This window comes from Arvicola amphibius, chromosome 7 (genome assembly GCF_903992535.2).
Source record: "Arvicola amphibius chromosome 7, mArvAmp1.2, whole genome shotgun sequence".
NCBI lineage: Eukaryota > Metazoa > Chordata > Mammalia > Rodentia > Cricetidae > Arvicola > Arvicola amphibius.
In genome coordinates, this window is record NC_052053.1 from 11,053,477 (window position 1) to 11,065,672 (window position 12,196).

The 12,196-nt window shown below is 39.2% G+C and overlaps 1 protein-coding gene across 1 annotated transcript in view; it reads left to right on the top strand.

Annotated features, from left to right (window-relative positions):
* The window catches only part of Chn1 (chimerin 1), a 102,645-nt gene that overhangs the window by 47,218 nt on the left and 43,231 nt on the right, over nt 1-12,196 (top strand). The gene's annotated exons all lie outside the window — the stretch shown is intronic.

The following is a 12,196-nucleotide window of genomic DNA, read 5'->3' on the forward strand; positions in this document are numbered from 1 at the left end:
TTAATTTGATTATTTGTTCTTTTGATGACCAATTTCTTGAGTTCTTTATATTTTCTGGAGATAAGTCCTCTGTCCGATGTGGGGTTGGTGAAGATCTTTTCCCAATCTGTAATCTGTTCTTTTGTGTTGTTGACCCTGTCCTTTGCTTTACAGAAGCTTCTCAGTTTCAGGAGGTCCCATTTATTAATTGTTTGTCTTAGTGTCTTTGCTACTGGGCTTAAATTTAGGAAGTGGTAGTCTGTGCCAGTGCATTCAAGTATACTTCCCATTTTCTTTTCTATGAAGTTAAGTTTGTTTGTTTTTATATTGAGGTCTTTGATCCATTTGGACTTGAGTTTTGTGCATGGTGATAGATATGGATCTATTTGCATTCTTCTACATGTTAATCAGTTATGCCAGCACCATTTGTTGAATATGTTTTTTCCATATATTTTTTAGCTTCTTTGTCAAAAATCAGGTGTTTGTAGGTATGTGGATTGATATCTGGATCTTTGATTCGAGTCCATTGGTCCTCCTGTCTGTTTTTATGCCAATACTGGCTGTTTTCATTACTGTAGCTCTATAGTAGAGTGCGAAGTCCAGGATTGTGATGCCTCCAAAAGTTCTTTTGTTGTACAGGATTGTTTTGGCTAACCTCTGTTTTTCTGTTTTCCCATATGAAGTTGAGTATTGTTCTTTTGAGGTCTGTGAAAAATTTTACTGGGATTTTGATGGGCATTGCATTGAATCTGTAGATTCCTTTGGTAAGATTGCCATTTTTCCTATGTTATTCTCTCTACCCAAGAGCACGGGATATCTTCCAATCTGATAGTGATTCATAGATGCCAGTGCATTGATTAATATGGGATTGGGGTTTTTAGATTTATTAATTTTATTTTATGTGTGCTTTGATAATATGCATGTTTGATGTCATGGAATTCACAAGAAGATGGCACATTTCCTGTAACTGGAAACAAAGAGAAAGCATAGTTATTCAGCTAAACTTCATACTGTATGTTTTTTCCTGTGTGGACTCAGGATCCTTGAAATGTTCCTGCAAGGCAGGGAGAGACACTGGCCATTTCAGGTGAACCATCTGAGATCTAGAAAACTTGTCCCTTAGATGTGAAATAGTTTGTGAGGATGGTGACCCAATGCATTTCTATATGGGATGTGTCCCATGGGGTCAAGACGAGGTTGGTAGCTGTCAGTCATGTGTGGAGTCCGTGTAGACCATGCTGAGGAATCCTATGCTGTGCCGGCTGAAGAAAACCTCAGTGAAGCCTGGGAAATTGTTTATGTGATTTTCATCTGTCCTTCTTTATGACCGGCAGAAAGGAGAGTGATTGAAAGTCACTGGGAAAACAGATGAAAAGAGGAAGGTGGAAGATAAACCCATTGGTTCTTCAGCTCAAATGAACCAGGCCAAGAATGCCAAATTGTAATTTCTAAGCCAGCTGCAGTTTGGGGAGAATTTCTGTATCTAGGCCAATTGAACAAATAAAATATTTTTTTGGGCTGCTGACTAGAAAGTTGGGAAAGAAGCTATTAGAAAGTCACCCACAATTGACATTTCACCATTTTCAGGATTCAGTGAGGAAATTATTACTACTGACAAAGTCTACATTTAAAGTTTGTCAGCAGAAGCCAACTCTTCACTCTTAGGACTAATAGCATTTTGGGTGCAAAGCAGGATGTAATCTTGCCTTGTCTTGTTGCTCATGATTTCCTTGGGCCTCAAGAAATTGTAGCTATCTTCTAGCTCCCTAGTGTACATTCTAAAGATTCTAACCCCGAGAATAAAAGCAGAGCCTCTATAGGTTGGAACTTGGTGAAGTATTTTTTTCAGATTATTTTCTGCAAACTTTCGGAGATTTTTGTTTGTTTTTTGAGACAGGGTTTCTCTGTGCAACAGCCCTGGCTGTCCTGGAACTAGCTCTGTAGACCAGGCTGGCCTTGAACTCACAAAGAACTACTTGTCTCTCCTCCCGAGTGCTGGAATTAAAGGTGTGTGTCACCACCGCCCAGCAGGGATGGGTTTTATACTGACACTAAGATAGTCCATGCTGAGATTTCAAGGGATTCTAGGCTAGCTTTAAGAATACAGGTTTTTTATTTTGAGAATGAACTCATAAAAGATATCCAAGCCTTTTAACCAAGTCCTCCTTGGTACCATCATATAAGCTTGAATACTGGACTCTGCAATATTTAAGAGAGTCACTGTCCTTTAGGTTTTTGAATTACTAAAAAAAAGGAGAAGTTAGAATACCAGAGATCAATCGGATGGGCCCTTCACCCACTGGGCATATCCCTGCAGAAGCACAGCTCTCTCTCAGCTTTCCCTATCTGGTGTCAAAAGAGTGAGACTTCATTGTATACAATAAGAAAATCTATTCCTGTTCAATTTGTATTAAATTGTATATTTTTAAGAAAACAATATAATGTAGCTTTATTCTCTAATTGTCCTTTGTGGAAAATGCTATTCTCCTTCCCTTAAGTATCACAGAAAGATTCAAATTCAGGGATGTGGGGAAATACAAATTTCAAGTCTTGTTTCATGGAACAATAAAACTAAATATATAATAAAGGATTGATATGGAAAGTGATAAATGTACAAAATTTACACTAATTCAACTTGTGAATATCAAATAGTGTACTTAGAATGCAGTGAGTAAATTTCTTTGGGATGCTTAATTCTTGAGCCATGTAATAATGGTTTATCTTTATGAAAACTATTGATAACTAAACACTAAATATGTATTAACAATAATATGAGGCATATCACATTTATTATATTTAGGTAAGTCCTCACAACTTCACATTTTTTGATGTTTGGTTTAAATTAGGGTAGGCAACCTCAGATTTCCAACATTTCAGTCTTCAAAGTGCTGGCTATCATTTCATTATTAAGGTTGAGACTCTTAGCTCTTTGAAACTGATAATAGACCAGTTACTGTCACCTCCTAAGTAAACAAGATTTCAAGGCATTTGGAGTACTTTTTAAATCAGAAGTCCTGCAGAGACTTTAGAGGACATGCTGTAGAAGTTCGTTACAGTGTACAAGCAGAAGGGAACAGGAACAAAAGGCCTCTCCATCTCTTGACACTGTAATCCTTCCCATGTTATTTCTTAGAAATAGGGAAGCCTGTAACAATAAGGATTGACATTTTAGCCGGGCGGTGGTGGCGCACGCCTTTAATCCCAGCACGCGGGAGGCAGAGGCAGGCGGATCTTTGTGAGTTCGAGGCCAGCCTGGTCTACAAGAGCTAGTTCCAGGACAGGTTCTAGAAACTACAGGGAAACCCTGTCTCGAAAAACCAAAAAAAAAAAAAAAAAAAAAAAAAAAAAAAGAGAAGAAAATGGCATCATGAAATTAGTCATAATAGTACACACCTGCTCATAGACTGAGGCGGTAGGATTCCACTGAGTTCGAGGCCATCCTATTACTATACTGTGAGTTCAGCCAGTGTGGGCTACAGAGTAAATCCCTGCCTTAAAACACAGACAAAAAGAATGTTGTTGCTTTCTATTTGTGTAAGTCTCTCTAGACTGTACAGTGCTACTAAGGGGACGGGATCACAGAAATGATTCTGCATTCAGTTCATGGTGACACATTGTTTTGATTAGAGTATAAGAAGAAAATCTGAATATGCAGCTGAATAGGGGAAGGTTTTAGTAACTTTGTCAGATAATTGTGAATGATTCTCTTTGATACAGTATCATAGTAAATTTGTTTCCAAGTGGAATCTGAAATCCTGTGGTGTCTTACTTAGTTGTACCAGAACCTCTTGGTGTGTCTAGAACTTGGAGTGGATCCACCCACTGTGCATGGTCCTGTATCAGTCATTTGGAAGATGCTGGTTGGTTCTTACAATGTTGACACATTTTATAAGTTTCAAAAAGCACATGTGTCAATGTTGTCATCCATCTCTTTAGAAAAGTCTATTAAGTAGCAGGAATCTCTCACCATCAGGATACCAGATACAAACTTGCCAAAATTGTATTTCTTGAAAGGTGCAGTTTGTTATTGACTTCTTTTCTGAGAGTGGAAGTCTCTCTTCACTTATTTTCCAGATTAGAACTTATTAAACTTTTCTAACATGACCACATTTCACCCAGAAAATTTTGAATGGCCCCTTGTATAAGTCATAGAGAAATTAATTTAAAAATGATTCTTTGGTATACATATAATTTGACTACTTCTTTAAGTCTAAAGCAAATTTGCCTACTAATAAGATGAATTACTTTAGTTTTGCATAAATCTTGACTTAATGCTTGATGCAAAAAGATTTAGACCATCGTTAGCATTTTTAGGGATGATTCTATTTTGCTTTTGATCACTAGTGCTAAGAAAGTTGCCTCTCACAAATCCATAGTCCAGAGTGCAGAAATACTTGTGTTTGGGTCATTTCAGAAATTATTGGTAATTCTGCCTAATCCCATGCCAGACTTCATTCATAAAAATAGCAGCTTTTAAAGTCAACTGTTCTAACACAATATAATCAAAAGACATACTAATTTGGTCTTTAGATGCTGAAGTATAACAAAAGTCTTTTTTTTCATAACTAAGCCATTACAGGTTTTTTTGTTTTTTTTTTTTTTTTTTTTTTTTTTTTTTTTTTTTTTTTTTTTTTTTTTTTTTTTTTTTTTGGTTTTTCGAGACAGGGTTTCCCTGTAGTTTCTAGAGCCTGTCCTGGAACTAGCTCTTGTAGACCAGGCTGGCCATTACAGTTTTTAAGAGCAAATCATTGGAATATAAGGGCACAGTAATTTTCTGTCCAAACCAGAGCATTTTGGGCAGCGTTTCTTGTTATGGGTGGTTAGGCTACATGCACAGTGCAAAGTACACTCGTGCTTTCAGAACCAAGGCTAAGTGACGTCACACTCTTCAATGCTGATGAGTGTTGACAAACACCAAATTCGTTGCTCACTATTGTTCATTAGAAACAGTATCATTGGTATAATATAATGCAGTAAACCCTGTGCTCAATATCTTAAAATACTGACTCTTAAAAAATAAGGACATTGCAAAGATACCCATTATCACACATTCTCTCTCCTGTGTGTTTTCAGTTCATTGTTTTGCAGCCATTTTGGTTCTCAAGTGAGAATTTGAAAGCTCTCTACTATATGAGGGTTTGTTCTGGTGAGACTAATTCTGGTATTAACAATGTAATTTTAGATATAAAATATATCAGCATTTGTAACATTCAACTGATGGCACAGTTTGGAATTTTGGCAGTGAAAATGTAATGACTGCATCCACTTACATCCTCTAACTGCCCATGCTTATTCCAGTGTCTCCCTTGCTTTTGAAAATGGTAAAATAATCTCAACTCAGAATGAGTTGCAGCCTTGAAGTTTATAGAAGGAAAAATTATCAAACTTGGAAATCTGCTTGCTAAGGATAGGTAGTGCCCACATTCTTTTTCCTTCTAATATTGTTTTAAGATTTATTCTCACAGTTTTTACTCATGAAGGAACTTTCCTAGAACTTTGTTATTTCTTAATGCTATTCCAAAAATAAATTTTGGGTCCTGTAAACAGCCTTTAGAAATGAGACCTGCAGCTCAGGAATGCGTCTCATTTCAGGCGGCCCCTGCCCCGCAGTGTTGTGTCTTCAGTTCACGGTCTCCTGGGGCAGCAGTGTGCTGAGACACTCTGTCATCACAGATTTTCTCTCCCGCGCGCCTCCAGTTCACTGTTTTGTAGCCAAATTGACTGTCAAATGAAGAAATGGTGTTTTAAAAGCCCTTCTTTCTTGTATCCCTGGCCAGCCATTGGATTCTACTAATAGCTGTAAAACAAAAAGAACATTTTTGTGCATTTTCTTTATATTCAGTATTTTCCAACAGCACTCAAGAGAGGAGGCTGAAGTAATCGTTCTCCTGCGGCATTTATGTGTGTCTCCCTTTTCTGACCACCGTGTCAAAATGACGAGAGCAGCACTGGTCTCAACGTTGTTCCTCCTCCCTCAGAGCTTTGAATGCTTGCTGTATTCTGGGTACTTTCTGTACGTCTTACATATTTCATCTCAGCCTCCCAATATCTCTATTGGGGAGAGGTGCTCTTCATCGTTGCAGTTTTTTATGAACAAGAAATAGACTTACCTACTTTCCCTATGAGAGACTCATCTAAGATCTGTTATTTCATCCCTTCCTAAGATCCTAGATCACTGTTAAGTTGATCTGAGATTCATTTATACATTATCTGACTCAAGAGCCAAATTATAAATAGCACTAAACTTTACTTACTTTTTAAAAAACTAATGTAATTAGTAATTAGGCAAACTAAGCTGCAGCCTCCTGTCTACATTATTTCTGCTAAGACTCTGTGAGGTGATTACAAGCTAAACCATTGTTGGTACTTTGAGGGTGTTTAAAGGCTCATTCGTCATGGAAGGAAACAGAGATCCGGCTGGAGGGCTGGAGAGAAGTCACCTGTTCCAGAAGCCCCAGGAGAGGGTGGAGCAGCTTGGAAGGGGAGTATAAACAGATTAGCGGAGGAATCCAGGCTTTTTTAGAAAATGGGATTGGGAACTGAAGGATGAAAATATCTATTATCTACTAATATGTACTCTAATTATAATCAATTCATGAGATATATATTTATCTCTTAATATCTGACCCTTGTGAAGACAGCATGTGGCCTTATACTCTGGTATTTACTAATTTTACTGATGAAGCCATAGCATATTCTACTCCATGAAATACTTGTTAATTGAATTTAATTCATCAGTGCTTAGTATTGCCTTGTCATACTCAGCCCTATTTGCAGTCGGTGTCAGTCATGCCTCTGGGTCTCAGTGAAGCATAGCAGAGACGAGAGAGGCAGGGTATGAGATCATGAGGCCTGGATTTCTGTCATAATTACCTTGATTCTCTGCTTCTAAGCAAATACCATAATATTGTTGGATTTCCTGTCTGAAAAACAGGAATGTGGGAACAGAATAAAATAACCTGTGTAGCAAACATTCTTCTGGAATCCTAAGTTCTGTGAAAGAGCCCCACTGTGGGGCAGCATGAAAGCTGGGCCTGTTTTTTTTGTTTTGTTTTGTTTTTTGTTTTTTTTGTTTTGTTTTGTTTTGTTTTTCAACACAGGGTTTCTCTGCAGCTTTTTTAGAGCCTGTCCTGGACCTAGCACTTGTAGACCAGGCTGGCCTCGAACTCACAGAGATCCGCCTGCCTCTGCCTCCCGAGTGCTGGGATTAAAGGCGTGCGCCACCACCGCCTGGCCTGACTGTTTTTTGTAAGTAGATAATACAGTAGTTAAAATTCTTACGAAGTAGGACTAGAATGGAATTACTACCTCGCAGGTTACTTCTTAATATGGAACATGTTTATAGAGTCAGGCTTGGGGCAGAAAGCTTTTCCAAGGACTTCCCCATGCACTCAGACCTGTTCTGACGTCATTCTTAAACCTGAGGTAAACACCTCCTGTCTTCCTGGAGCAGCAGTGTTATGGAGTGGTGATTGAGAACACCTTTGCATTAAAACATTCTGGGTGTTGAGGAAGACGCCCTGCACCTTCTGTGTGCTCATTCCTGTTCAACAACCTTTGCTGGGAAGGGCATTTCTTGGCGACGATAGTGAAGCCCTGGTCCCATCTGGCCAGGTGACCATCATAGCACTGGCCAGTTTAGCTTCAGCTCTCCAGTTGCTCAGACTGTCTCCCTGTCCTGTCCTCTGTAGAGGACGGCATCAGAGAGTAGGTGCTTTACGGTAACAAATTAGAACTAAGAGAAGGTAAATTCAACTTTATTCTTTTCTTTTGCCTCTCAAGGGTCTGTCATTTCAGGCTGAGGCTGTGTGTGTGTGTGTGTGTGTGTGTGTGTATAGTTTTTAATTTTTTTGATAAATTATTTATTTTTATTATATGTGTGTTGGTGGTTTTCCTTCAGCATGTCTGTGCAAGGGTGTCAGATCCCCTGGACTGGAGTTACAGACAGTTGCGAACTGCCATGTAGGTACAAAGAATTCAACCCAGGTTCTCTGGAAGAGCAGCCAATACTCTGAGCTACTTAGTCACCTCTCAGTCCCTTCTCTTAATATACCATTCATTTGCAGGCCTCATCCATATGCCTCCAACCCTATTAAGCATTGATTTTCAAGAAAGACTACATACTCAAATAGTCTAATGACTGTCTCAGGCATGAAGGGCAGCATCAAAATTAGAGATTGCTGAAGTTTTCTCTAATTTATTAGAAACCTTTGAACTGGAAGGAATTTCAAAGTTGAAATATTATGGATGTGATGATATAAAAAGATTTTTCAGGAAGTACCCAAAAGGAAACTAATTTTATTTCTTTAGAGGATAGTATTTCATCTTAAGGTTTGTAATCCATCCGGGAAAGTCAGGTCAAGATCAAGGTAGGAACCTGGAGGCAGTAACTGATGCACACATGACGGAGTTCTGTTTACTGGCTTGCCTACTCCGCTCTCTTATACCGCCCAGGAGCACCTGCTCAGGGTGTCACCACCACAGTGGTCGGGTCTGCCCACATCTAGCTGTATCTCTTAAGTACCATCACCTTGCTGTAAAGTGCGCAGCACAGTAGAGTCACTGCACAGAGTAGTTCACAGCAGGTGGTGCGGTGCACAGTGCTCATGTCTGAACCATGTTCCTGAGGATCCTTCTTTGTGTATTGGTGTTTAAGGAAGTGAAGTACTGTGCCTTCAGACCTCTGTCACCATTGAAGTACACTACACTAGTATCACCACTGCCCCATACCATTTCTACTCCGACAAGTTCCCTAACTGACCCAGCATGACATACCTTATCTGTTTAGATAGTATTGGTTTTGCTCAATATTAGGTTCCTGTAATAGGAACTGTGATGAAGAACGAGTTAGAAGTTATAATCTGATTCTTGCAGTGACTGAAACATTTAGCAACCCAGCAGATGGAGGTTTCCTATGAAACATAAATATTTATTAATATGAACATGACTTAAGGAATTTAGAAATCCTAATCTAGAAGTCTAATGTTTGACTTAAAGTCCACTTGGAAATTTTGGTTCAACATTGAATCTAATAGACAGTACAATCTACATATAACAGTACTAAGTGCCTAGTGACATAAATGGTCTAGGATTAGTACTAACCTTTTAAGAATTTGTCTTAGAAACAGATACTGTGAGAGCTGGATGGTAATGGTGCCTGCCTTCAGTCCCAGCACTCAGCTATATCACCATGGGTCTGACATGCGTGTTCAATTAGAATTCCATCCCCAAAGCACCTCATGTCATCTCTCCAGCCTTTGGCCCTGGGTTTTTAATTCATCCATAGTCACATAGAATACTAGCTCTAGTCTCAGATACATAGACCCTTGAATACAAGGGAAAGAAGGGCAAACTTCCCACTTATTAATTACTTATTGGCTCAAAATCATAACAAATTCTTCTCACATGTTATCTCATTTAAATTCAGCCAGAAGCAGTTGGTTTGCCCCATACCCTTCATGCTACTGCTGAAATCATGGGCCTGTCTTGCCAGGCTGGTTGTTATTATAGTTCACGGGGTGACTGTGATATCTTATAATCAATAAACAAGTGAAGGACTCCTAGGTTCACAGATGAGTACGGTCACACCTAATACGTTTAAGTTTCCAAAGCTTCCTGGAAAAAGGAGAGTTTGGGTTGAGCTTTGAGGAGCATCTGCTACTCCATGGACTGAGAGTTGAACTTGAGGAACCATCAGTTCCTCTTCCTTTTCTTCATTGGTCTTCTCTCTCTCTCTCTCTCTCTCTCTCTCTATATATATATATATATATATATATATATATATATATATTATGTATGTATGTATGTATGTATGATAGTCTGTTACCAGCCTTTGAAACTGGAGGCAGATGAACCACTAGGAGAGGAGAAATGGCCCTCTCAGAAAATAAATTCCTCTTATTTTCTCAACTGTGTGGATATACCTTACTGATTAGGATCTCAGTTCTATTTCCACCTGTCTATTCAACTTTGGGGATTTAGTTTCTGTGGGTTTCAGTTCTCTGAAATACAAAATAAGGATTATATGTATGCCTTACAAGGTTTATCTGTGGAGTCATGAGATTAGATATGTAATCAGCAGAGTACCTGGTGCATAAGTACTCACTGACAAATTATAGCCATAATTAACAATACATGGCCAGATACATGTAAGCGTAATGATAGACACTTGTCTACAACATCAGAACATTTATAGTGGTTCAAAGTCTCAGAGTTTGCACTTGAAATTGGTCCCCAAAATTAACACAAAAGTAGCGTGATTGTTCTCGTGTTGCAGGGTTAACATGACTTTGAGCTGAACTTATCCAAGGACTTGTTGCCCTTATGTTTCCTGTCGTCACAGGACAGTCTAGGCCTAAGCTGAAGAATCATTTGTTAGGCAGGAAAGCATTTTCCAGTGTGTCTCCTCTCAGTAGTATCATTTTATCATCTATCTATCATCTAAGCCTGAATTTGTAAATGAGCCATGCATTTGAGTAAATGTTACTGTCTCCCTTTGTTATTTGCTTAAATTTCTTTTACTACAAAGGATCTGGGAATATAGTGTGGTTGACAAGCATGCCTGAGGCCCTGGATTACGTTTTCATTACTATAAAAAAAAAAGAATTAAAGTGACTGTGTGTAGACTCAAGAAAATAAAGATAACTGGCACTCAGTCATGGGGCTGGAGAGATGGCTCAGGAGTACTTTCTGTGCAAACGTGAGAACCTGAGTTTGGATCCCTGCACGCACATAGAACCATAGTGTGGCGGTATCTGGGCAAAGGATAGAGACAGGCAGAGCCCTGGCCCTTATTAAGCTCCTTAGCCAAATCAGTGAGCTCCACATTCAGAGAGTGACACTATCTCAGAAAAAGAAGATGCTAGACCTTACCACCCGCAACAGCCAGCGTTGGTTTTTCCCTTTACAGGTGCACACAGGCCCACGCCAGTTATTGCTTCCAGTGTCTTAATATAATTTAAGATGTCTCATATATTAATTAAATTATAATTTTTAGTGGAATACCTCCTATATTTTATGAAAACTGAGATAATATGCATTTAGTGGTAAGTTGATTGAATTTCTGCTTTGGTTTGGTTTGAGTCTAAAGCTCAAACCCCAAGCCCTTGTATAGTCCAAACACATGCTTCTGCTGCTAAGCTACAGCCTCCAGCCCCCAATTAGTTTAAATACAAGACTTCAGATTTATTGTAAGAGTCATTATATAGCCAGCACAAGGAAATAGATGAGAGATGGTTAAAGAGCCAAATGGGAAAAGCCCGAACCTGGGTATGATGGCACACTTGGGAGGCAGAGACAGGCAGATCTCAGTAAACTGAAGGTTAGCCTGGTCTATACAGTGAGTTCTAGGATAGCCAGGGCTATATAATGATTTCATGTCCTGAAGGGGGAAACAGACTGAATTTCTCATAGCTCCTTAAGGAACTGTAGTCATTGCTCTTGATTGAGTAGAACTGGGTTGGAGTCTTAGCTAGCAGCCCCTTTTTTCAAATGTACCAGGGTCTGGTAAGCACAGCTACACTGCCCCTGGGCTCTGTGCAACTGAGGGATTATTCTTACCCCGCTCTTCCTCTGACCTCAAACTCTGAACAGAGTTCAGACTATTGAGACTAGAAAACTAGCATATTGCTGTTATTAATTGTGTAGATCTCCAACGTAATACACACAGCGCAGACAAAACTACTCTAGAGGATATAAGCAGTGCCACATGCATGCTTTCTATTCCGGGTGAAAATGCAACACTTAAATTCCTTTCTTTCTCATCAAAATATGGAGCCATTTTTGTTCATCTTTAATAAAAGTGGATTTTAGTTAGCCAGCCATCACAGTGCACAAATAAGAAGGCTCAGTTCATCTCAGTAGCTCATGCTCACGTGATGCACAAAGAAAGACATGGGCTGGCCTTTTACATTTTACCTGGCAGTAGAGTTTTTTGTTTGGTTGGTTTTGTTCTTAAATGAAAACCTGGTGCTGTGTGCTAATTTTCCGCTGCCTTTAATGATGACTCATTACCTTCCTACATAATTTTTTTTTCTTTCCTTGAGCCAGCAAGAAAAATCTTGCAGGAGAGGAGGGGGAAACAGTGAGTTGAGGAACACAATACTTAAATACTGTTACTGGGTTTTCATTGGCTGTCTCCTCTCTTACTGTAACCAGTCTAGTGCTTCCTCCTGCAAATCCCTCCCTCCCCACCCCCTCCTGCAAGTGAGTTCTCCGG